Source organism: Lissotriton helveticus, chromosome 8 (assembly GCF_964261635.1).
Source record: "Lissotriton helveticus chromosome 8, aLisHel1.1, whole genome shotgun sequence".
Taxonomy (NCBI): Eukaryota; Metazoa; Chordata; class Amphibia; order Caudata; family Salamandridae; genus Lissotriton; species Lissotriton helveticus.
In genome coordinates, this window is record NC_136069.1 from 694,029,739 (window position 1) to 694,052,051 (window position 22,313).

Here is a 22,313-nt window from a genome sequence, read left to right on the forward strand (position 1 = left end):
AGGAGTCCAACAGACTAGGTTTAGCCAGATTAACAAACGCTGGTGCTAAGGCAGTCAATCTGCTTATTTCTTCTAAAACCAGCTCTTTAATGTTTTGGAGCTTCCCCTCGTCACATTTGACCACATTCCATTTTAGCTTCCGATTATCATTTGTAGGGAAAACCTCTTTAGTAATTAACTCTGTTTTCCCACTAGTATCACGCCCTCTTACCCAATGGATTCCCATACACAATGGGTTATGATCACTATCGGAAGACTGCCTGACCTCCATGTCAATTACGTCAGGCCAAGATTGAATATCTAAGAGGATGTAGTCAATACGAGAAGGGCAACCCAACCTATTAAAGGTCATTGCTCCCTCGCGATCGGACCTTGTCCGGCCGTTGAGAGCCCATAAATTGTGATCTAGCACCAGGGCATTCAGCTGAATAGCTCTTGATGACCATTTCTTGATGGGAGTAACCATTAAAGGGGGTATGATCTGTCTGCCATCCTCTACATTAAACCCCGATGCCTCTTCATCATCTAGGGCTTCAAAAGTACAGTTAAAATCCCCCCCCAACCAGAATTTTAGATCTGGGGGGAAGATTTGATAGCCTCACATCTAGCAAATCTAATATCGGGGACGCGAGCCCACCCTGAAGGCCTCTGGCATAAATGCAAAAAATGTCATAACTATAGCCTGATTGATTTTTAACGGTAATATGCAGAATGTCATTTGAAACACACTTGTTGGAAATAACAGTGCAATTTAGAGACACTTTTACCCAAATATGTAAGCCACCAGAGGGGCACCCTTTCCCCATCGAAACTGCTGGAACATAAAAGGTTGAATAACCATTTTTATATTGCGGGGATAGGCACCAGGTTTATTGAAACATGCATATATCAAAGGTATTAATGAAATCATTCCATTCAGGGTTAACCAAATTTTTCTTTAATCCTGCTATATTCCAAGATAATATATTAATAGAGGAGGAGGGTACCATGAGTTCCATAATTCCAACTGAGTCACCAAGTGCCTGTTCTCCTGTTCCTTCACAATATAGTCCTATATTAACTATGCCTAGCATAGGGTTTTCCACTGAAACCCCGGATTCAGTTACATCTCTACCTTCGCTAGTGGGACCTGTAGTGACTATCTTTCCGCGGTCAATTTTACTTGATCCCCAGGCGGAATCTGTACTTCCCAACCTCATAATCGCTCAAGGGACTTGACTTTTTAACATATCAGCTTATCTTATGTAATGTTCCTTTCTATCAGTTTTTGTTATCCAATAAGAATCATGCTTTTAAAAAAAGAGAAACATACACCCTAGTTTTCAGTGTAGAATGTTATCAAACAACCAATCATTTCTTTTCTTTTTTCAAAACTGCATCTTATCCACCATTTTAGAAAAATCTTAGTTTTCAAACTGCCATTTCATTTACAGAGACCATCTGAGTGCATCCAGACCTCTCTTCAAGATGCTTAGAGTGTGGATTGTGGGACACAGCTATATTTACTGGAGCCAAGGGTACGCAGAACAGAAAGGAATTCAAAAAGACCTTGGTTTACCAAATGTAGACATTAAATGGATTGGACAGAGAGGGTTAAAGTGGCACCAATTGATGCCATCGGTTAAATCCTTTTTACATCTCCAACACCCTGACCTCATAATTGTTCACTGTGGTGGCAACGACCTAGGCATTTTGACTTTGGTAGGTCTGCAAATGCTTATGAAGGACATCTTTGGAAAATTTATGGCACTTTTCCCACCAAAGTGCCTTTGTCTATTCTAATATATGCCAAAGGCAGAAAAGGAACTGGTCCAACCAATATTGTCTACAGATTGAGAAAGCTAGGAAACATGTGAATAAATCTGTTTCTGCTTTTCTCCAAGACTATAGAATGGGGTCCATTTACCACAACAATCTGCGTTTCAATATGCATGGTATTTATAGGAGAGATGGTGTACATTTTACAGATGAGGGGAACAGAGTCTTCCTCTTGAACTTTAGACTCTGCATAGGTACTTACTTATAGGTACCAATAAGCACAAGGGCTCTTTCTAGAGCCACCCAACATCTAAACACATAAGCTTGATAGATATCTGAAAAATATTGTTCTTTTTCTGGCTTGGATACGTGCAGCATACGGGGTAGGATACGCGTACCAAACGCATATACAACGGAGTTCACGATGAGAGCCTAATCTTACCGTAAAACAAAATAAATAATCTGCCCTCAATTTAAATATTTAGTGCCCCAGGGCTTGCCCCCTAATTTTGGTTTTTTTAATAAAAAATGGGGAGGGGGCTGCGTGGCTCCCCTCCTGAGGCTTCTTTTAGCCCCGGGGACACCATCCCCCAGGGCTCTGCCTCGTTTTTTTTAAACCTTTGTTGTGGAGGGGGGTCGTGTGGCCCCTTCCCAGGCTACTTCTGGCCCCAGGGACCCCATCCCCCGGGGGCCTGGCCTCTCATTGGGAGCCGACATTGCTTTTCTACATGGGGAGCAGCTACCATGCTGCTCCCCATGTAGAAAACCAAAGCAATTTGCTATGGTAGGGCGGGAACCGCAAGGCTCCCTCCCTACCATAGCAAACTACACTGTCCCTGGGGTGGGTACCCCGGGACACTACAGGATCCGGCCCTGGGGGGTTGCGGTCCCCTGGGCCACCACAAGGCTCCAGGAGGGGGGCCGCGCGGCCCCCTTCCGAACATTTAAAATCCCCCCAATTTAAAAATGTAGTGCCCCGGGGAGGTGGCGGTCCCCGGGGCGTGTGGGGGGACTTGAGCCCCACTTGACGATATATATATATTACCTACTGGCGGTAGCCAATAGGTAGTTATAGTTAGGACCTAGTTTCCATAGGAAATCCGCACCTTTCTATTTGGAATAACTTTGGCGCCGGTTGACGAATCTTCGAAATTCTCAAATAAGATGGGGCGCTCTGCTCCGCTCCTTCCCTGAAAAATTTGGGGTGATTCGTGAAGCGGGGGCTGAGAAAAAAGGGGGTCCCAAAATGTGTTTTCCCCATGCAATTTACCATATGAACCTTTAGACACGGCTATAGCCCGAACTGCTGAATGGAATTACACCAAATTTGGCAAAAGGTAGAGTTTGGTTCACAGATCACGCTTTTTGTTAAATGGTGTAAATCCATGCAGTAGTTCCTGAGAAAATCAAAAGTAAAATAATAGTTATATCTATGGACGGAGTAGGGTACGCGTATCCTCCGAGGATCATGCACGTACCCTTACGAGCATGAGCTGCATGCTAATTGGCTGTCAACTGTCTGTCAAAACTCCAAACCAGGAAGTGGTGGCAGCCATCTTGTGTCTCGGTAGAACCGAGGCGCAAGTAAACTGAAAAATAAGTGCGCAAAAGACGCAAAGGGGGCAGGGCAGAAACACCCTGACACCCTAGGCCTGCTCAGGGGGTCTCATTTTAAATTGCGGGGTACGCATAGGGTACTCGTACCCTGCCGATAAAAAAATTGCACCAGGGGGCAATTGACTCTTTGTAAAGGGGGCCCAGAGGCTTATTTTATTAGGGTGGGTGGGCTCTGAGGCCCCCCAGCCCCGGGGACCACCACCACCCCCTGGGGCTTCTTTTATTTGTAATAATGGGGGGCCCAGAGGGTAACTTGAATTTCCTTCCATAGGCTAATATTTACTGGTTTCACTTGGTAATTCTTCTAAGTGTGGAGTTTTGGAACTTTAAAAAATTCCTCTAAAATCAGTCGAACAACGAATTCCGATTTACTCACCTGTTATCAGGAGAGACCTCAGTGCTGCATCTTTCAGCTCACTACTGATCCTGAAAAGTAATTCTAACCATACTTACAGTGACTTGAATTTCCTTCCATAGGCCAACTTTGACTGGGTTCACTTGGAAATTCTTCTAAGTGTGGAGCTTTGGAACTTAAAAAAATTCCTCTTAAATCAGTCGAACTACGAATTCCGATTTACTCACCTGTAATCAGGAGAGACCTCAGTGCTGCACCTTTCAGCTCAGTACTGATCCTGAAAAGTATTTCTAACCATACTTACAGTAACTTGAATTTCCCTCCATAGGATATCATTGCCTGCTATATAAAATCTATATAAATTAAAAAAATATAAAATAAAAAAAATAAATATTACAATTTCAATATTTTTAAAGACATTTTTTTTCAATGTATATAAAAAATATGTAATGTAATTTAAAAAATAAAATATCTAAAAATAAATACTTTAAAACAATGTAGTAAATCAGTATAAAAAATATAACAATTAATACATTTAAAAATTATCATTTACAAAACCTTTGAAATTCACTAAAAAAACATAGGTTTCAGCCACGTTATAGTTGGAAATGAGCATTTAAAAAACCTTAGAAATTCACAGGAAAAACCATAGGTTTCAGGGGTGTTATTGTTAGCTGGACATTTCACTCATACAAAACCATAGAAATTCCTCCATATAGTTAGTTCTGTTAACTATAACTCCCGTGCCTGCAATGCACTGCTGATGATGTCACATATTACATCATTCATGACATGGTCAGTGACATCACTGATGACATCACTGATGACATCTCAAATGACATCATCCAGTGAATGTGGTTTAGTTTGAAATTTAAATATGTATTATATATATACAATCTGTATTCAAGATTGAGTGGATATATAACTGTCTGGATGGAGGATTTAGTAGCTGTCTGACTGTTTGTTTAAGTGAGTAATTAAAAGTGTCTCCCTAAAGGGTCAATTAGGATGGCGGACGGACAAAGTCCGTCCTCCAACCTGTCTGAGGGCGGGACCGTCCGCCACAGGGGCGTAGGTCCCGTCCGCGGAATTAGGATGCACCTGCCACAGTGGCGGGTGCATCCCCCATTTTTAACATTGCGGTGGGCGGTGCTGAAAGCACCGCCCGCCGCAGTGTTAAAAATGCATGTTGTGCATTTCAAAGTACAACATGACTTGCACCGTGCGGTGCCTGCCATGATGTATTTTGAAACGCAGGGGGGTACAATAGGTACCCCCATGTGCACCCCGCACCCCCTTCACCCTGGGGGCCCGTAACGTGTCCCCAAAGCAAGGACCGTATGCCTTTTTGTGGCGGCATTGCCACCATGGAAAGGCATAGCCCCCAGCACATCCTAATATGGCAAGGCGACCGTGGCGGAAAAGCGGCGGACGGTCTTCCCGTCTGCCACGGTCCCCCCGCCATTCTAATATGGCAGGGGGAAACAGGTGGCGGATAGGCAAGGATGGCTGATGGATCGCCACCGGCTGCATGGCTGTGGCGATCCGTCCGCCATCCTAATTGACCCCTTAATACATGGATTACTAACTAAACTATGTGAATGTGTGCATCACTTTCTCTGTTGTTGTATAACATGCTGCATCAGTTGGTCACTAACTACATGAGTGTGTATATTAGTTATTGATTAGTTGAGTGAGTATTTTTATGGGACACTGAGTTTGTGTGTGGTTGGATGGGGTGTGTGTAACTCTATGCATGGATGTGTGAATGGTTGATTGACTAGGTGTATAGGTTTAAGAGTGCATGTGAAAACAGTTGTTGGGTGACTGAGTGTATTTATTTGTGTGTTGGTGAGCAAATATATGCTTTAGTTGAACATCTTCAACAAAGTAAAAAAGTAAAAGGCATTGTATGTGAGAGTCAGTGATTGTGAGAGTAACTATATGAATGAGTGTATAATTGTAATTTAGTTTTTTTAACATATTAACTATGAGTTACTATGTGTTTGAACAAATGATGTGTTGTGTGTATAATTGTGTAAGTGAGTATATGTAAGTGTGGTTAATTTTTTTCATGAGTGAGTAGGATGACTGCATATTCGACTAAGATGACTGCTGATGTGTCTATGTCTATATATGTGTATAAGTGCATTTGATAGTGTTCTAATAAATAGTGACTTCATGTATAAATGATTACGTTGTTGAATGGGTAGTTGTTTGTGTAGACTTAGGAATCAGTGAGTGGGTATGTAGTAACTGGTATTGGTGTGTCAATGGTTTCAAATATGGTACTCTGTATTTTACAGTGAGTGATGAACGGTTATACTAGTGTATGATGAAGTGTATCAGATTGTCACGTGAATGATGTCATCAGTGATGTCATCAGTGATGTTATTTGAGATGTCATCAGTGATGTCATCAGTGCTGTTGTCATGAGTTATGTAATATGTGACATCATCAGCAGTGCATTCTGGGGGCACGAGTTATAGTTAGCACAACTAACTATAATGACCGAATTTCTCTTGTTTTGTATGAGTGAAATGTCCAACTAACTATGACGTCCATGAAACCTGTGTTTTTTCTGTGAATTTCTGAGGTTTTTTTAATGCTAATTTCTAACTATAATGTCCCTGAAACTGTGTTTTTTTAGTGAATTTTATATATATGTATTTAATCTCCTCTCATTCTTACAAGGAAGGAATCAGCACTCAGGTTGTAGATTGGAAGTATTTAATCTGCAAATTATGTGATCCACGCGTTTTGGCCGTCTGAACCTTGATAACGATACAAGACGTCATTGTAGCATCCTTATTTAAATGTACAAATGCCTCCAGTTGCCAGCATTAACAAAGGACTACATATTACTTTAATCCAAAAAGCTGGTGGCCATATTGGCCTGGTCACGTTGTGAAAATTCAGGAATAAAGAAAAGAAAACAAATCAGTCCATTTGTAGAGCACGCTACTCACCCATGAGGGTCTCAAGGCACTGAAGGGAGGGGTGGGCCTGCTGTTACTGCTCGAAAAGCCAGGTCTTGAGGTGCTTCCTGAAGGTGAGATGGTCCTGGGTCAGTCGTAGATGTGTGGGGAGGCAGTTCCATGTCTTGGCGGCCAGGTAGGTGAACAATCTTCCTCCGATTGTGGTTCCCACGAATCCGTTGGATGATGGCGAGGGCAAGGTTGGCGGAGCGGAGCTGGCGGGCAGGAGTGTAGAACAACAGGCGGTTGTTGAGGTATTCGGGGCCCGTGTCGTGGAGCGCTTTGTGTGCATGGGTGAGGAGCCTGAATGTGATCCTCTTGCTGATGGGGAGCCAGTGCAGGTTTCTCAGGTGGGGAGTCATGTGACTGTGGCGAGGGATGTCGAGGATGCTTCGTGCGGAGGCGTTCTGTATGCGCTGACGTCGTTTCTGAAGTTTGGCTGTGGTTCCTGCGTATAGGGCGTTCCCGTAGTCCAGTCGGCTGGTGACGAGGGCCTGGGTGACCGCCTTTCTTGTTTCGGTTGGGATCCACCGGAAGATCTTTCTGCGCATGCGTAGGGTGTTGAAACATGAAGATGAGATGGCATTGACTTGTTTGGTCATCGTGAGGGAGGAGTCCAGGATGAATCCCAGGTTGCGTGCGTTGTCCGTGGGTGTCGATGCGGTGCCCAGATTAGAAGGATGTTGTCGATATAGCATTTGGAGAATGTGATCTGGGGAATTTGCGACTTGTCATGAAAAATTGGTAGGTCATCTCAAAATTGTGGACATAGAGTCCCTTTTTTTTATAATATATAAACAGACAAGTAAACAATGCAACTCAACAGGACCCCAAACATTGGGGGAAGTCTTCTTTAAGAGAACGGAATCCCATCACACATCGAGGTGGCATGCTTCATCATTTGGGATCTCCTCTTGGCAGCAACCTGGTGCATCCAAGGAGCTACAACTCCTTGCTGGTGTAAAGGAGGAGCTTGCAGATGTTTTAGTGTAATCCGGGGGCTACATCTCCTAAGATCGATGAAGCATGAAAAAGTGTCGTCAGAGTACGTAGTGCAGTGTATGAGAGAAGTGTATTAAAATTGACTACCAGGAGAAAAAAGGAATTTATTGAGTATCCCACAGTGTCAAGAATTAAAAGCAGTCAGGGCGCGGTCTGAAAAAATGTGCGAGTGTGCCAGTGAAGAGTATAGGAAAGGTCTACATGTTTCAGCATATGTTGATCATGAATTGATAATGGCTTTCTTCAGGATCTAGTTGTTACTACTGCAGATTCAGTGACGGAAAACTTTCACGAAACCAACACACAATATTTAGGAACGAGACAACCAACAGTATACCTGTGTAATACTTGTATTGGAAACTACAGGGATACGTGGTGAACACCTGTTGAAAAAGAGAAAAACTAGCTCAAATATGCAAACATCATACTTGTCTACTTATAGAAGAGCATTTCCAATCAATGAAAAAATGCTGCATGTCTTAAAAGTAAAAAAAGAAGGAAAAACTGTTAACCTCCTTACCCGTAAGAATTTGGGAGGACTACCCACCGCTCCTGGTAACAACTCAGGGCATGAGGCAATGCTCTATGGAAAAGAAAGAAAGAACTTGTACCACACATTCAAATAGTTCTTAAAAATGGCGGACTATAATGACACCACCAATATTGCTTATTAACTGGGTAAAGGTTTAATGAGGTCACCACAATAGAACGTCATGCGCAGGACAAGAAAGTCCAGCTGCTCATCACATGTAAACATGTATATGGAGTGCAGACTGTCAGTGGAAGTAGTTTGTTATGGCTGGAAGAATTGTCAGTCCACCCAACTACCACTAACCTCAGCAAGTATCCGAACACGCATACATGTAGGAAAATCTGCCTATTCTCAAATGAAAGTGTCACAAAGTCATCTATATAATATAAAATGTGTCCGAAGTCACAAATGGACTAACCAGTATAAATAGGAATATATATACAGAGACTAATCTGCTAAGGTTAAATAAAAAAAGTGGTCAACCATGCGCAGTGCTTAGCAGTGTCAAATGTTGGAGACAAAAAATCTTTTTTAAGTAGTTCGCTCTGGGTAAAAGGCATCTAAAGGCACAGCGGTCAAAATTACTCAGCATGTACACCAGCCGGTGTTTAAAGGAAAGTTCAAGAGGATGAAGGCTCAAAACAAAACCCCCGCAGCCTGCTGCACTCACCTGTCCGTCGCTACCCCGGGCTCGATCCTGGCTGACATAAGCGGTAGCGAACGGATGAGTGTGCAGCATTTAAATATAGTCACTAATGGACCTCACCTGGGGAGGACCGTCACAGACGCGCGTCTCTCTCCGTCATGCGGCGTATAACGTGCGCCGCGTCTCTATGGTGCACGCTGTCAAGTGGCATGCTCATTGCTCATACTAAGGACTACCCAAAAGTGTAGGAAATATGGGAAATGTAATCATACAGTAACAAACGACATGCTAAGATGCACGCGTATTTGTGAGGGTGCCTCTAATGTATAGTTGCGCTATTGTGGGGAATGTAATTAAATCCCCCAATCTCCCAATATTGACTAGGTCACTTGCCAATTACTCCTTGAACGATAGATGCCCATGAAGTATCGGATCCGCCAGTAGACTGATCTGATCCAGACAGTAGTGGCGTGTGCACAAGCGCATTGCCGGAGAAAGTTGTCACCATGCTCTACGTATTGGGGTATCAAACATCATAAAACTGGAAAAGTATACGTAGTGGGGCTACAGCCGGGAGGGATATAATTAGGAATGTCACTTCAGTGTATATACCCACAACCAGTATGTTAATGACTAACATCTACGTCTAGCAAAGAAAATGCCATACCACAGGCATTCGGTCTGATATTTGAAGTTGAAGTTGAAGTTGGGGCAATTTATAGAGCGCACGTTTACCAAAAAAGGTTTCATGGCGCTAGTAATGTGCAGTTACTGTGAAAGAACAACTTAGACTTCAAACACTCTGGTGAATAACCAGGTCTTCAAACCTTTACGGAATTCCAAATATGAAGGAGAAGAGCGAAGACTGTCCGGGAGGTCATTCCAGAACCTGGGGGCCAAAAAGGAGAAACACGACCCCCCATGCTTCTTCCTGACAAAACGAGGGGTGACCAAGAGGTTTTTTGACGATGACCGTAAATTCCTGGAAGGAGTGTAGATTAGGAGCCTAGATGCCATATATTGGGGAGCTAAGCCCGCCAAAGATTTAAAAATGAGGCATCCTAATTTGAATTGGCATCTATGAGTGACCGGCAACCAGTGCAATTGTCGAAGAAGAGTGAGGGTGCAGGGTGCATGATGGAATCTAGACCGACTATAAATCAGCCTAGCAGCCTGATTTTGAATAAGCTGGAGTCGGCACAATTCATAGGCAGGGATGCCAATATACAAGGAATTGGCATAGTCCACCTTAGAAATTACAAGGGCCAGGAGGATAATCTTCAACGCATCAATGGTAAAGAACCGAGAGACCTTCCGAATCACAGGGAGAGACAGGAAGCAGGAAGAGACAATCATGCTGATCTGAGTGTGCATCGACAAATCATCACTGATTTTAATGCCCAAACTTTTCACGGATTTGGACGCAGTGGGGGAAGGGGGGGTCCAAGAGAGGGAGGCCAAAAGTTAGAGCACCAAGGATTAGGCGAGCCTCCGATCAAGACGAGCTCCGTCTTGTCGGGATTTAACTTTAAATGGTTCGTACACATCCAATCATGGATGAAAATCATGGTGTTCTGGAAATGGGAAACAGAATCAAGGGAAGCAGAAAGGGTAAAGATAAGTTGGAGGTCATCAGCATAATTGAACACTGTGACCTCCTGACGGCGTAAAGCATAAATTAAAGGAAAAATATAAAGATTAAATAGAAGGGGAGAGAGGGCGGAACCCTGGGGAACACCACAGGTCACCGCTCGAGGAGAGGAACAGAAAGGGGACAATCGGACCGCTTGTTTATGTATCACTACTTTAACCCCTTAAGTGCTGCCGTCGGCCAACGGTCGTCACGGGCACTACCTCCCCAGTGCTGCGTGCGACCGCTGGACGTCCAGTTCAGCACCGGATAATGGACAGCGCAGCACTGGGGAGGTTTGTTTACTAGCTCCCAAGTGGATAAAAAGATACTCAATGTTTATGTTACATGAGTGCCCTCCATAGGTGGCAAAAAGAGCACAGTGCTCACAAAGCTCCATAAAAACAAAAATACTGAATGCATAAAAAGTGGGGGACAGACATATATACCCAGTGTGTAAATATTAGGTGAGAAATTTTCTTCCTGGAAAGGGAACACCAAATTAGAAAGATGCTGCTAGCGTGTGATGCACCAAAAGGAGACTCCTGTGGGACCAACACATAGTTATTTTTCATTAACTGGGGAGAAATCTCTGGTGGCAGCATCAGTGTTAGAGAGCTGCTCCTGCTGGAGGTACAAAACCATCCACTGGTCAAAAACATTTTTGGTCAAAAAATTTTTGTATAATGAATATCTAGCTCAACAGAATCAGTGATTTAGACAAGGGTCCACAGGATCTCGCCATTAAGCTCCTCTAAGTCACTATGTAACTAAAAGACCCAGCACTTTTCTTTTCTGAATAAAAATCGATCTACATCAGTGATATGTGCTGGTATGTATGGCTGCTCTAGAATGGTCCAAATCATGTCCTCTGGCTTATGATTGAGCTTGAGGAACTGGTTGGTCAATCTAGTAGATTGTTTTTTGCACCGAAGAGTGCTCTTATGCTCCATGATCTTCTGTTTAATCTTTCTAGTTGTCATACCGACATCCTTTTTATGACAAGGGCACGTTATCAGATAAACGACTCTCTCGCTATTGCAATTTGTGTGCTTGGTTTGTCTCCACGGTCTGTTAGTCCTAATGTCTAACTCTGTGGTGTGTTTAGTTTGTGGACACACTGCACAAGTCCTGCACGGATAGTGTCCCTGGACCACTGGCATATTCCAAAGTGTATCTGGTCCTGGGGCAGTGCCACCTCTAGGTTTTTTAGGGACCCGCATATTCTATGGTATTGATATATATGATGGGGGGACTTATCCGCACAGGTCTGTAAATTTCCCTCAGACCCTCTTTCTTACTTGGTAGTGTGTGACATAGAGTCCCCCCACACTGGGAGCTAAAACGCTTCCCATTGGATATTGTTGTTAAGTCCAGTCAGATAGCTGGACAAGTGGATTTACCGCCTGTCCAGCCATCTGACTGGACTTAACGACAAAATCCTGTGAAACTCCTTAAACAAACAATCTTGATACCATCAACTGCACAGAGTCTAGCCACTTATACAAAGTCCACAAATCCCCAGAGGTCCTGACGAAAGCTAGGGAGATTTATCCCTAAGGCTGAAACATGTTGATCACGTAGACAGTGATTAATCTCTAACTGTCTTTTTTTCACTTACACATTGGTTTTAAATTTGGAAAACTTCACAGAGTATACATCAAAGGAATGGTTTCACTGTATATCTCTGGGATTTATCCTATTTTACTTCCCAATTTTCACTTTTTGCACTGCTTCTTCTTCAGGCATATGAGTTTTGAAAATAATTAAATTTCCTTTTGCTTGCACATTTTTTCTCGTGTGAATCCACAAGTGGATACAACTGAACCTTCTTTTTTCCCCTAATGTTTATGGGAGAACTAGAGACAGTTGTTGGGTAATACCCAGATGATGATGTTTTACTCGATTTAAATGGGGGCGCACCAAAAAGAAGTCCAACTTGTATATATAGAAAAGTTCTTTATTTAATTTTATCCACTCCTTTAAAATACAAGTACAAAAGATCAGCCAACGCGTTTCACTCCCTTCCAAGGAGTTTCTTCAGGGCAAACTGAGTTCAGTACACCAGAAGCGTAGTGTGGATCCTTCAAAAGTGGATTCAGTGAGAGTGTTTTCTTTTATTTGTATGGGTAAAACGGAACCCCAAACAATCTGATAAGGGGAGCAGTGTAGTGTCACCCACTTGTGTCTCTGGCGATTCCTATATGTAACTAGGTTTCTTGCCAGGGAAGTCGTGTCACTTCCTCCTCCTGACCGTGTATAAAGGATCAGTCGGCTGAGACCTTTATGATGTTCAAAGGTCGATTCCCCGTCGCGGCATGGATGGTCCCAGATGATGACACTGGGCACACATATATGTGCAATGATCGGATACCAAATATCCATAAGTGGCTTCTGTTCACTTTTTTTCTTTGTCTTTTGACTTTAGTTCTCTGCATCATTGTGTTTCCTCTTTACTTGCTTGTCATTTATTAGATAGTGGTAATAGCAGTACATGTTCATGGACTGTACTGAAACATTTGTGTGGACCTAACATGTTAATGACTTATTCACCCATGCTGCGCTTCCATCCACCCATTTAGTAATTCAATTTCTTACCTCATCCTTCCTTGAGGATGACATTGACATATTCATCTGAGCACCATTGTCACTATCTGGGGGTATTCTTGCTTTCAGGCCTGCATGAACATTAGATTAAAAGCTTTCAAAACCTTCTGGCACAACCAGCTCGATCTATGTTTCAATGCCATTCCTAGTATCATGCTTACTATCTTGCTGTAAGATCAATAAGTGTTCCTTTAGATTCTTGGGAGCTCATCCAGATTCTATTCCCCACCAAAGTGTTTGTGGGTTGATGTGATTGCCATTCATATTTGCTGCTTCCTAGTGCGCACCACTACTGCTACATGGGCCTCCTGCAGAACCTGCCACATAAGTTACAGCTCCAGTGTCTCCTTACTTTACAATTACATCTTGCTCTACTTCAGTACCAGTGGTTTGTTAGTCTGGACCGTGAGTGTTGGCACTCTCACCTACAGGGCGAGCATCAATGTTCTTTAGTCACCTGCAATTTTCCCTCTAATTATTCGTCCTCATGTGCTGCAACAGAAAGTTTGTGTGCACATGTTTCTAGCTTTTTGTGCGCAACCGAGTGATGAGATGTGCAACTAGGAAAATTGACGAGCTACCACTGGAAGGTTGATAAGCACTGGCAATGTCAAAATATCTGGCTTATATATAAAATGCCTCCTTTGTCATTGATGACTTTTGGTTCAGAATAAGTTATCATACATGCATTCTTTTACTCTTCCTTGCACTCATGCATCTATTCATCACTGAGTAACTCTTATATTCACTCATTTACCCAAACACGATAGAGTGCATGCCTAAACTCAGCAACATAGGCAAAGAAATTAATCCCCACATGCATCATTGTGACATTTTGCACTTCCTAATTTGCGAAAAATAAGGAATCGCAAATTAAGAAGTGCAAAATGCTATGCATCATTATTTTCGGTATTCATTTGTGATTCGGTAAAAATCACAATTTTTACCGAATCCCAAATAAATACCAAATTCTTAAGTACATTTTCGCAATTCCCATTGATTCCTATGGGCCAAAAGGCCCATAGGAGTCAATGGGAAGGCAGTAGCAAATTGCGAGTGGCACTTTGAAAATTTCATGGGTGCAGGGGGGGGTCCAAAGGACCCCCCCATGCACCCCTGAAATGTATTTTTTGCATCATGTTTCACACACACATGTCCTAAGGACATGTGTGTGTGAGACATGAATGTTGAAAAAAAAACATTTTCAGCATTTAAAACACTTTTTCCAAATTTACCGAGTGGTTCAACCACTCGGTAAATTTGACACCCTTATTGCGATTTTGCACTTTTGAAATTAATGATGCATTGCTTTTAAGAAATCGCACATCTGCGACTTCTTAAAAGCAACCGCAATTTTAGAACTCGCAAAAATGCTACGAATTCTAAAATTGCTTCATGCATCCCAAAAAGCACTTTTGGAATCGCAAACGACCGATTTTAAGGAATCGCACCGTTTGCGACTCCAAAAATGCTTGATGCATGTGGGGGTAAATGAATAAAAACAGTAATATCGCCTAACAATTACATACATACTTGCAGTAGCAAAATTAAACAAAGTAGCAGGAGATCGTCATGCAATGTTACTGTACATAGTGTATTGTTTTATAGGTGCATCTCATTTCCATGTTTAGAACCAACATGTTGACCATTTTGCAATGTTAAAAGCAATGAAACTCTATGGACAATATTCTTCCACAGTGGTCAGGTGGTTTAGATGTAGTGGCTCTACATGTTGCAGTGCACTACACTGAGCAGCAAGCAAGCAGCTATAATCATGAAATAAAGAGAAGAGGGAAAGAAATGAAAGGGCCATGTAACTAGAACATGGAAACCTGAAGGACTGGCCTATCTGCCTAAGCACTAAAATGCACTCTTTTTCAGGTTGCTGTGCACATGTGGTCAAACAAATGTTACTCACCGGGAGAGTCAAAGACTGAAGTTGTACATATACCATTGGCATATATATAGCAGTGGTATATATGTTTTTTTATTACAAGATTTAGGCAGACAACTAAGCCTGATAAACTTTCTGAAGATATTCCAGAAATGATTGCATTGCAAATCGTGTACCTTAAAGGTTTGTCCAGAGGGTAATGAACACAGTCTTGTCTAAAAACGAATCTGTGAGATTTCATGTCACAAATTTCTTCTGTAGGTTTTAACAGGGTCCAATAACAATCCACTCTTAACGCAAAATTGCAAATATATACAAAATTAAAGTTGTCTGGAAAATAAAAATCATCCCCCCTAAGAAGATCTAACAAGGATTGTTTCATTGCAAATCTTCTATGTCGACAGTTTATTTGAGTAAGTCACCAATATCAAAGCCCTTGCCTACCACAGTATTCTGTGAAATTCCATGTAAGTACTATAACAATCCCTAGTATAGGCCTATTGGCTTAAACAAATACTTTCACAATACCCAAGCTAGGCCTAGTGCCTTTGTCATACCTTTTTATAATACACATGTCAGACGTATGGCATTAAAACCATACATTTTTCCTGTGGATGAATCAGGACTATAGTAATTTCCCTTAGCTGCGCACCATAACCGGTACAGTGCACAAAAGCTCATAACCAGTGTGCATAAAGTTATGGAATTACAAGTTAATTAACACGTCTGATTCTTTCTCACAGTAGTCAATCTCATTAGTAATCAAAAAGACCACTGCAATGGAGTTTTCCCAAGCATTTGCAGACTACAAGCAGGGCCACTGGACATATGCCATTGGAAGGGTGAGATTTTGATCGATACCCTATCACTATTGATCCAAACCTCGATCTGGTCGACTGAACCTTTGTTGCCTGTCTTTGAGGAAGAAAGTGCCCCTGTTACCAAACCAGTTCACCCAATAAAGGACCCTGCTCCAAAAGATCACAAACAACTTCTAGCTTTCAAAAGTTTATTGTAAGGATAGGATAAGCTGCAAATACAGGCATCTCAGAATGAGATTCACGAGATACACAGGTCCAACTACATACATGTGCTCTCTGAAAGCCCTCAGACGAGCAACGGAAATTACTAACACAAGTTCTAAGAATAATAAAGCTATCAGCATTGACGCATATCTCTCCTTCATTTAAGTTGGAGGAAAACGCACAGGTTAGGCTGTCCCTACCCTGCTCTAGATGGTATCCCTACTTAACCAAATCCCAACCTAACAAAGGTGTCAGCAGTGAATGACCCCCAAGGGAAGTCACTCACTCTAAGTCTCTTGGTGAAAACCTATAGTTCTCCAGTCATGACCCCTCTCTGCCTACCCATCCGCTCTCTAAAGGGTCCTCAGGTATCTGCTCTAACTCCACCCAGGGGTGCTGTCCCTAATACAAAACAGTCAACAACATTTGAGACGCCCCTCGCGAGACGCCTCTCACGTGGTGTAGCTTCTGGCTTTTTCCATGCTGCTTTGTGTTGGGCCTCATACATTGGAGTTGACCTTGCTTCTCAGACTCTTCTCCGGCCCGCTGATACCCCTTAAACATTCCGGAACCCTCCTCCATGTCTGGGCCGTCTACTGAACAGACCTCTATTCATTTTATTTATAATTGGATTCCCCCTTTTCTCTTGCAGACAGACATCTGCAGCCAAGATCCCAACTCTCATAGACTTCCAAAAAGGTTCGCAACATTTCTTGGCCCAGACATGTACGTGTAAATCAATGTTAAAACATTTCAGGCCTACAATATTTCTCATAATGATTATAGCATTCAATTTCTTCATTAATTAAAGCATGTTAATACTCTTATTCTATTATTCAGTAAACACATCTATAAATCATGGCCCATTAATGCAATGACCAAACATTAGTACAATCTATGTCGTGAAAAGAAACACCTTCCCTTTTAGCTCTGGCCCTGAGGCCTACCACATTCTGCGTTTAACCACATACCATCTTACATTTTAACAGCTACACGACATGGATTCAGAAATAATCACATCTAATAAAATCATATAGTGTCACACATTTCTGTATTAGTTCCACTTCTACTTAAATCTCTACGTTAGCTATTCATTCAGAATATAATTTCAGATACTATTAGCACTCATGGCATTTCTCCTCATGATTTGTGCTTACTACAGGTAAGTGTGATGCACTCATACATTTAGGTCAGTTTGCGCTCTCTCAGTTCCCCCCTTTGATGACCTCTCGGGGTCATCACTAACATTTAAACTGTAGTTATTGCTAGCATAACTTGTCTCTGCGCTTCCAGAGCCCTCAGACTCCTGTACTGATTATCTTGTATGGCAGCCAATCTCTGCAGCTGCTCTCTTTGGGCCCTTTCTGACCTTCTTGCTCTGTACCATTTGAATACCCTCACCAATCCCCACAATATGATCCCACAGATCAATATTATGATGATAGGTTTCAGTATATACCACACAAAGCTTTTGCCTAAGGTGGAAATCCACCCTCCAACTTTACTCATTCCGTGACCCACCTTTTCCCAGACATTTTCTCTACTCAAGTCTTCGATCTCCTTGTGAATATCAGTTATGTTCCTAATAACTTTCTCAAGGGGCTTCGAATTGTCTGGAATGTAAGTACAACATTCCTGAACCTTCAAAGCCTTACAGACTCCGCCCTCTTTTGCTAGTAGGACATCTAACGCAAGACGGTTCTGAAGAACCATAGCCCTTATCGATTGCATCTCTCCTTCTACCAGCATTAAGGACTGAGCAGTGCTGGCAGACAACCTGTCGACGACTGTTGCCAGTCGTCTAATTTTAACATCATTAAGGATTAGACCCAAAAGAGGGAACATAGCTCCAAAGACATCTCCAACCATTTCTGCATCTCCTACATCTCTCCTTCCCCTCGATGATGTCTTGCCCTCAATGATCACTAAGTCTTGTGCATGATATATTTTGGGGAAGACAATTGCTAGGTAACATGATCCATACCAGTTGTCAGGTAGTCTCACGTAGGCATTTCTTCCACATACAAAATACACATTTGGAATCACTTGCATTCCTTTCAGAAAATCTTTAGTATAGTACTCTATATTGAAAGCATGTTCACAGTCGACTTCTCCCACGTATACATTTTCATAATACGTTTTGGCTCGGTGAAGACATAGCTTTCCTCTCTGCGTTTTATCTAAAGCTATTGGACCACTACTACCCTTTCTCTTGTGTGCCTTCTCTTCCTCGGTCCAGTCTGTTTTCCATTGCCCTGATTTTTTCAAAATCTTTTGTCTCCTGTAACGATCATCCACCTGCCCTATGAACTTCTTCTCGACTTCTGACACCTTGCATGTCAGGTTATTTCTACGGGCATGTGAAGTATCTAAGGTAATCCAAGGAATGAAGAACTTGGCCAATCTGTCTTCACTCTTCCAGTAGTCCCATTTGTTCATCTGCTTATAATTTGGGACTTCTGGCAACACTGAATCATAGTTGGAGAAATAGTATTCAAAACTATCTCTCTCATAAAATATACTAAGCAATAAGCTACATGTAATGCCATATGTCAGCGGGAGGTGATGATATCTAATGCCTTCATCTACAGACGCCGGCAACTGCATGCAGACGTAACAGTCCTTAACCTCCATGGCATCCACGTATTCATATAAGAGTTTAGCATAAGCATTTGACCTAAAGTCTCCTTGGGACTCATCTACGTGTAACCTGCGGGCTTCTGCAGCTAATAACGCTTTCTCTTGAGTGTTTTCCCTTTTCTCACCAGCAACAGTAGGTGTAAGCGTTTCTACAGATTTCACATCAGTTACTTTTGCCTCTTCCTCATGTCCCTTTACATAAGAAATTGTTACCACTAAAGCTATTAATATTATCACTCCTACTATTAGTGTACCTATTATACATTTAGCTCTGCGGTTCTGGGTGCCGGCTTCCATTTCGTCAGACAATATAGCTCTCTCTTATCTTGGCACAAAGTTCTTTTCTTCTCGTTCCTTTACAGTCTCTTTTTAATCCTTTTGTCTTTAGAATCCACACAACTGGAAGCTGACAACCTTCTTCGCAAAAGTCCTTTAACAGTTCAATAAAGACAACCCTAGCCCTTCTCCATCAACTCAAGGGAAGTTCCCTAAAATTCTCTGCTTCCTGGGCGCTAGGTAATCTTCTTTTTCTGCTTGCTTTATTTACAAAGTCCTTTAACAGTCTACTATCAGGTTTGTGCCTGCAGCTTCGATAGCAAAGTTCAGTATTTCCAAACGAAGATTGTGCTCTTCATGGGCTGTTATCGTTGTACCAAAGTCGGGGAATTGCAATTCTGAGAGAAACATGTGTTTTAACTTGCTGAGGCGGGGAGGTCTGGGGAGCATGAATGTTAGTGACCCTTCTTGTTCGACTCCGGGTACCAACAGTCGTATTTCCACGGTGACGATGGGCTCAGAACTGGACACCACCACCGCTCGAATCCTCCCTGTCTCCTGTTTCACAGACATTTGTCGCCAGATATGTCCACTCAGGTGTGGAGTATCTTCTGTTAGGCACACGCACTCTTCTTGACCTTCTTCGGTCCGGTGCTTCAGCGCCCTGAGCACCTTCTTCCGGGTCTGAGTCTTCTGATATCGGAGGAAGGGTTACCTCTGGAGTTGACCTCAGGCTAGAGCTCCTTCTTTGCGGCCAATTAGCTTCTCCACGTGCCCTTCTACTCCTTCTCCTTCTTGTCTGTTCTCGCTCTCTGTCAGACCTGTCAGTGTCTGACTCGTACTCCCAGCTACTTTCTCCTTCTGTAGCGTCTTCTGTTTCGCTGTTGTACTGACCGTCCTCAGCTTGGTCAGACTCGTTCCCTGCTTCCGCTGGCACCTCTTCAGCTTGGCTAGCCCCCTCTATGGCTTCTCGGTCCTCTTCTGGACGTCTATCCGAGAGAGGAGCTGTTTCTTCCCGAGGTGCTGGAACCCTTCGCGTATGTGACGCGTGGATCCAATTGGGCAGGCCTCCCACCTTCACAGCTGTGTTCGTGATCAGGATGATCTGGAAGGGCCCACGCCAACGAATATCCAAGCAGCTTCTTCTCACATGTTTTTTCACCAGGACCCAGTCCCCAGGGTACAGGTCATGGCACGGGCCCTGGCACGATGGAACCTCGGCAGCCTGCACCTGAAGGGACACAGAACGAATGGCGTCAGACAGCCCCTTACAATAGTCCAGGATCATATCATCTGTGATATTTAACAGTGCAGTAGTTGGGACAGATGGCAGCCTCATTGCTCTCCCCATTAACACCTCATGTGGTGACAACCCCGTTCTTCTGTCTGGGGTACTACGAAGGCTCATGAGGACCAATGGCAGGGCGTCAGGCCAACTCAGGGTCGTTGAGGAGCACACTTTGGCAATTCGAGCTTTGATTGTGCCATTGATCTGCTCCACAATTCCTGAGGCTTCTGGTCGGTAACTGCAATGCAACTTCTGATCGATATTCAGAGCTGCACAAATCATCTTCACAAGCTCGCTGTTAAAATGCGTTCCCCTATCTGATTCCAAAAAGGCCGGCACCCCGAAGCGCGGAATGAGTTCCCTAAGCAGTAACTTAGCCACTGTGAGGGTGTCGCACCTACGTGTAGGGTATGCCTCAACCCATCTGGAGAATACACAAACAACCACCAGGACATATCGGAGGCGGTTGCACCTTGGCATCTCAATGAAATCTATCTGCATTCGATTGAATGGACCTCCAGACCTTCCTATGTGACTCAGTGCAACTGGTGTTCTTTTCCCTACGTTCAGCTGCTGACAGGTCACACAACGCTGGCACACTGCTTCTGCTGCTATTCTAAACTTAGGATTGTACCAAGTCTGTCTAAACACTCTCAGCATAGCATCTCTCCCTAAGTGTACGGGACCATGTATGAGTCTGGCCATTGGACTCACCATCTCATTGGGCAACACTGCTCTGCCGTCTGCTGAGACCCAAAAATGGGACTCACCCATTACACATCCTGCCTTTTCCCATGTTTCTTTTTCAGAATCAGGAGCATTTTCTTGCATGTTTGACAGTTCATCCCAAGTATCAACAGTTTCCAATATCATGGCTAATTCAGTTCTTACATTTATTCCACCCACTTCCACCTCTGTGAAAGAGTACCCTTGCTCCGCGCAATACCGCGCAACTTCATCAGCATATCTATTGCCTTTCGAAACGAAGTCCTCATTTCTGGTATGTGCGGTGCACTTTACAACTGCGATACCTGCTGGGCATTGCAACGCCTCTAACAACAGGCGCACAAACTCTCCATTGCGAATGGGAGAGCCTGAAGAGGTCATGAACCCTCTTTGAGACCATAACTGCCCGTAATCATGAACCACCCCATAACCATATTGGCTGTCGGTGTATATGGTGACTCGAATTTGATTGCTTGCCAAGCAAGCACGTGTCAAGGCAATAATCTCGGCTACCTGAGCGGAGTGTACTCCTTCCAGGCACCCAGCTTCCACAACTCCAGTAATTGTACAAACAGCATAAGCTGCTCTCAACTGCCCAACTTCGTCTCTTACACATGAGCCATCGACAAAGAAAATTTCGTCTGGGTCGGTCAGTGGCTCATCTACGATGTCGGGTCTGGGTTTGGTGCATAGTTCAGTCACATCAAGGCAGTCATGGTCTGTACATTCATCATCATCCTCGATATCATTTGGGAGTGGCATCAAGGTGGCAGGGTTCAAAACAGAGCATCTCTTGAGGGTCACATTCTCTGCAGCAAGAATAACTTGCTCATAGCGCGTGAGCCTGCTGTTGGTCAGATGCTGTGTTTTGGTCCTGGTCATCAACAGTTCAACAGAATGGGGCACGCACACCTCTAACGGGTGCCCCATGACGATATTTTCACATCTTTCAATGCTGACACCCGTTGCAGCAACGGATTTGAGACATCCGGGCAACGCTGCGGCTACTGGGTCTAAAGTAGCCGAGAAATAAGCAACTGGTCTACGGGCATTCCCATGGATTTGGACTAACACAGACAACGCGCAACCTTCTCTCTCACAACAGTAAAGAAAAAATGGTTTATTGTAATCAGGCATTCCCAATGCCGGAGCACGACACAGGTCCTCTCGCAGCTGTAGGAATGCCATCAAACAGTCCTTGTCCCATGGTACCGGGTCGCTCACCTCCTTGTGCGTCAGTTTTTGCAAGGGCTTTGCTTTCAGTGAAAAGTTCGCGATCCACTGTCGGCAATAACCCACCATCCCTAGGAACATCCTGACCTCTCTCTGTGTCTTAGGC